Here is a 5,956-nt window from a genome sequence, read left to right as displayed (position 1 = left end):
TGCACAGTATGACTACGTGAATATGACAATTCCATTCACCAGTGGGGTTCTGGGTTTATCTGGTACATAAGACTCTCATTTAAGGCTAGAATATACAACTTGTAGTCAGAGAAGGAGATCTGGAAATGTTTCTCTTAAAATCAGGGCAACATTTTTTTTTCCACTCATTGGCCTGTTGCTTGGGAAATAAATCCTCAGTCACTTCTGTTAACATCCTAATCTTCCTGAAAGTTGTGACTTAAATAATTACCCTTGAGGCTCCACATATAGACCAAAGTGGCAGAAAGAGGAACAATCTTGGAAGCACTAGAATTAAGGATAACTTATTTGCTCTGCAGTTTGCGATTCCATTTTTGAACCAAAGTAACATCTTGCATTTATTAAACACCATTAATGAGGAAAGATAGAAAAAGTCACCATACCAAATTGAATTGGATAAATATGAAGAGTGCCCACAAGATGAAGACAGATATCCAAATTATCTATTGAATGGATGTTTTTAAGAACATCCTATTGGAGGAAGGGAAATTGGAAGGCAGAAGAATTTAGGGAACAAATCTCACATCAAAGTGTCGAGATTTGGAAAGCCAAACTATTGGCCACCAATGTATGTCTGCTGAAGTGAAGATTCAATTTAGAAATATAAAATTATAAAATCTATGGAGCAAAGGATCCTGCATCAGGACTAAGAGCATAAGGGGAATGGCTAATATAAAGAGGTGAGAGGGAGGGATGAGACAGGGACTGGTAAATGATAGTTGGAATCAAGTGAGGTTGGAGGAGACAGTGGCTGGTGATTGATATGTGGAAATAAGATTAAAAAAGCAGCCAAGCAAGGATAAAGGATAGGAAAGATCAGCCAAATGAGAAGAAACACAGGTGGATTGTTATGTGGGTGGTGGTCAGGGGAAGAGTAGCAAATCTAAGTAAGGTGGGGTGGAAAAGGTGAACAAAGGGATAGAGCATCTAGGAAGTTGTGCAAAATTAGAGAATTCACTGTTCATACCATTGTGTTATAAACTATCCAAGTGGAATTTGAGGTGTTGTTCATCTTGTTTTCATTTGCCACACCATGGCAGTGGAGAAGGCAAAGGACAAACAGGTTAGTATGAAAACACAAAGGAGAGTTGAAATAACTTGCATCAGGAAGCTCAAGACTGTCAATGGAGTCAGAGCACAGGTGTTCCACAAAACGGTTGCCTAGTCTACGCTTGGTCTCGCTGATGTAGAGGAGGCCATATTGAGAGCACCAAATGCAATAGATAAGGTTGTAGGAGGTACCCATGAATCATTGCCTCACCTGGAAGGATTTGTGTCTCAATGTGATATGATGTCAATGGCACCCGAGACCATGGGATAATTACATCACTCTACATTGATTTTCACCATTGCAACTCCAATTATTTTGCCAATGAGCAAAACAGATTTTAACCACACCTCTCTGAAGTGTAGAGCCAACAGATATTACAACACTCTCTCCTTATAAACGTGGGCAATCCCTCAGAAAATTGCAGTAAGTGGAGGTTAGTTATATTTATATATAAGGTATGCAAAATATCCCAACCCATTTTTGGCAGTGCATAAAATGCTGGATTAAGGGTGAATACCAGTCATCTTCATTTGGTTTGATAAAATGTTGTTAATACAGCATATTTACTTATCGTGATACAAGTGGTCATAGAGATTTTTTTAAATTATGATCGTCATAGATAAGGTAAACACAGTCTTTTTATTAAGGGGAGGAGAGTCTAAAACAAGAGAGTATAGGTTTAAGATGTGAGGGAAAAGATTTAAACAGGATTTTAATGAAGAAGGTGATGGGTATATGGAATGTGCTAACAGAGGAAGTAGTAGAAGCAGTGACAATGATAATGTTTAAAGATAATTTGGACAGATACTTAGATTGGAAGGTTTCAGAGGGATATAAGTCAATATGGCAAACAGGATTAACCTATTTGCATGGATGCATCGGGCCAAAAGGCCTGGTTCCATGCTGTAAATAATCCTATAAAAAGAGACCATTCAGTCCACTGCCTACTCCTAGCAGAAAAATCCCAATAAACCATTCCCCCTTTTCTTATCTCCTTGCAATTTATTTTCTCTCACACCCCCTTTTGATTTGTTTGGCACCTACCTTTACTTAGGGGGTAGTTTAATCTACCAGCACATGTTCAGAATATGAGAAGAGACTGGAAAGCAAGAATCCTTCAGCAGAGCTTGTAAGTACCCAGAACATCAACAGTAATAGTATTATTTTGCGGAGTGATTTTATTTGTTGTTTTTTTTCTACTTGGCTCAAAGGTATACTATTCAATTAATCTGTGACAAATATGCAGAAACCGAGTCACCTATTTATGTTCTCCAGAGATGCTGTCTAACCTGCTCAGTCGCTCCAGCACTTTGCGTCTTTTTTTGTGACAAATATATTGTTTGTTTCTTCAAGTTGTCCTGGTTTTCAAGCTGAAGAGAGGCAACCAAATGGGGAAATATTAGGCATCGTCTGCTCTGATAGTTGTTCCCATTAAAAGTTGTACAAATTGAAAACACATTAAAATTACTTCAAACATACATGATATTTATGATGGAGTTCTGAGCTGAAATGGTGATGATTCGTTAATTCAGTGTGGCCAGGAAGTAAACTTTTGAACACAAAAGGTCCTTTTGATTTCAATGTCAAATATGTTGCGGGAGCTCCCAGAGGATTAAACGCTGCTGAGTGTTTCAGTGCCGTTTCCTGACTATGTGTGTAATATTTAGAAGAGGAATTAGCCTTGGAAATCTTGCTGCACTTGTAACAATGAAAACGGGGTGGCCTGATAACTCAAGCAGCTAAGTTCTTGACTCACAACTAAATGGTTGTCAGATCAATTCTTGTGGTTTGCTGTCATTCACACTGATCTTCAACATCATCAAATTGTTGGCTTGGATCCTGGGCAGCTATCAAATGTTCTATATGGGGTGATGAAGAAAGGGATATTGTATAGTTTGTTACAGTTAAATCGCACAGTCAGCAAGTTGGTCTTAAGGTGGAAGTCTTTAAACATTCTTACAGGCCAACGTTAGGATGCAAGTGAGAACACAGTGACACTAGAGCTAGAGCTACTGCCTCCCAGTGCCAAATACGCACGTTTGGCCCAGACCTTGGTTGTGTGTGAGGTTTACCCATTCTCCCTGTGGAAGAGTTGTTTCTCTGGGAGCTCCGGTTTCCTCACACATTTCAAAGATGTACAGATTTGTAAGTTAATTGTCCTCTGAAAATTGCCCCTAGTGTGTTGGGAGTGCATGCGAAAGAGGGATATCGTAGAATTAGTATGAATGGATGAATGGTTGGCATGGACTCGATGGGCCAAATGGCCTGTTTCCATACTATATCTCTGAACTAAACTAGACATACAGGGGAAAGAAACAACCAATAAAAGAACCGTTTTGTTAAATGTTCAAAGTGCAATTGAAATATTCTGTGTAATGCAGCCAAAATGATACAGGGCAGAATACCAACACTCTATTGACAATAAAGTTATTGATTAATCAAAGTTAAATTTGGGCTGGCTGCATGTTTGCATAACCCCAGACCAATGTAGAGAAACAGCAGGACATTACCATGTAACTGAGGGAAGTGCAAGCTAAGTGCAAGATTCGATCTGTGTGTTCTTTCTCAATCAAACGTTTAACTTATCTTACCAGTTACCACTTATTTTTATTGTCTCAGTGTAGTGAATATGTCATAAAGTAGAAATGGAATGAAGGGAGTAAATCCAAACTTCCAAAATAGTAGATTTGAGCACATCCTTGAACCTTTTTCAGGGTGGCTTCCTAATCTCCCACAACAGTGGTTGGAATAGAGTGTCAATTGCAGGAGTCCGTTTTTGGGATATGAATAACATTGGCCATTTGAGAGTGACTAGAGCCTTGGTGCAGGGAGAGGATGCCGACATTGTTTCACTTAGCCTTCCAGTGAATTTGGAAGGATTTGTGACAGCAGAATTGGTGGTAGTTTTCCAGTACCTTGAGATGCCTACTGTAGATAGTCCAGGTCTCCAAAACATACAGGAGTACAGGAATTACTGTTGTCTGGTTTTATGCTAGGTCTCGGGTACTGATCTTCAAATATCCTTTTGCTCAATGGACCATTATCATCACCGGCGCCTGACAGGGGTCAATTTCATCAGCGAGAGATAACTCACGAGATGTGGGAGGTGGTTCACGTTTTCCAGGAACTCTATAAACCTTCATTGTTGGAGGTGTGGGAAGAGCAAGTTGGGAGAGGACTACCCTCTCATTTGCGTTGATGAATGTCATGGTTGCCCCAGAGTTCATTCTGCAAGCAAGCACAGATGCTTTGGTTGCATTCTGCTGCTCAACTACTGAGATTCGGGTGACCTTTATCCTGAAGTTAAGTCACCGAAGTGTCATATAGCGTGGAAACAGACCCTTCAGCCCAACATGCCGATGGCGACCAACATGGCCCACCTACACTAGTCCCACCTGCCTGCATTTGGCCCATATCCCTCTAAACCTTCCTATCCATGTACTTGTCTAAGCACTTCTTACATGTTGCAATAGTACCTTCCTCAACTACTTCCTCCTGCAGTTCGTTCTGTACACCCATACACCACCCTTTGTATAGAAAAGTTACCCTTCAGGCTCCTATTAAATCTTTCCACCTTAAACCTATGTCCATTTAACAGTTTTCCATCAGTTCTGAAGATTAACTCCATTCCTGCAGGAAATCTATCAGAGGAGAGGTGCAACATTGTGACATGAAAAATTGAATTGAGTATTGGACCTGTGTTTGTGTTCACTGAGATTGGTTCTGTCATTTCCCCATTGAATAGTCTCATGCCTTGAACATTATTTTGGAACAAATGGAAGATGGAGGTAAAGTTTGTGGACAGTTGAATTTGAGAAAGATGTTCCTCAGTTCCTCCCAACTGATGAAGTCAAAGGCTTTTGGAGGTCACATTCCGTGTTTTCTTTATTCCATCTTGCCACCAAGCAGTGACAGAGGTTATCAGCAGAAAACTGAGAAGTGTGTGAGTAAATCCCGCTTCCCAAGGCTGGAGAACTCCAGAAATAATAAATGCCTTGTGGAAAGGACTTGATTGGTCCTGAAGTAAATACCTGTCAGTACTCTCTCCTGAATGCACCCAAAACTATTTGATAGTATGTCTCTTTCTGATCAGCAATCATTCAATGCAATTGCAATGAAAAGCGCAGAGCGAAGGGGAGTTCCATTGAAGAGAGAACTAACGGATTATTTGCAATGCTGAAAGGAGGGGTTGGAAAAGGTGTTCTTGTTGTGAATTTGCAAGGGTGATCCATTGAAGGAGGAAGCTATTGGGATGGAAAGTGAGGAGAACTTCATCATTTTAGATTTTTATGTGGGCAAGTTTGGTGAGGTGACCCATGTCCAAGCTGTAGAGTCTGTTTCTGTTTTCTGCTGCACAACCGCCAACAGCTGGGCTATCCCGTGCAGGTTTCACACGCGTGGGGACCGGTTGCAAAAAGATCATTTAGGCCATTTGCTGCGGTTGGGGGGAGAGGGAATGAGAGTGGAAATGTGGGGGGAAAATACAGTTGAAGTTGAGAGGCCTACCATCCATGAAGTGTCTTTGGACCATTTTTGTTCCTGTAAAGGTGACATATAAGGGAGGACTGTTCCTGCAAAAGGCCAGTTTCATTGCAGAAATGTTTTTCCTCCCCACAAATTTTAAAAGCCTTTGGTACATGATTTATTTTTCGATTTCTGCAGAGTTAATAACGCGAAACGCGGACGTTTTCTTGGGCGAATCGGGAAGAGAGGAATGCCTAAGTGCTTCTGTTTGACCAGAGTCCTTTCCAAATCGATTACAAAACTACCCCGTGTCCAGTGGCGGCGCCGACTCCGGCTCCGTCAAATATTGGTTACTTTGCGCGACTCCCCTCGTTGGAATGAACTCAGAAATCCCGGGGAGGG

The sequence above is a fragment of the Rhinoraja longicauda genome, chromosome 3 (genome assembly GCF_053455715.1).
Source record: "Rhinoraja longicauda isolate Sanriku21f chromosome 3, sRhiLon1.1, whole genome shotgun sequence".
Lineage (NCBI taxonomy): Eukaryota > Metazoa > Chordata > Chondrichthyes > Rajiformes > Arhynchobatidae > Rhinoraja > Rhinoraja longicauda.
Note: the sequence above shows the minus strand (reverse complement) of the source record.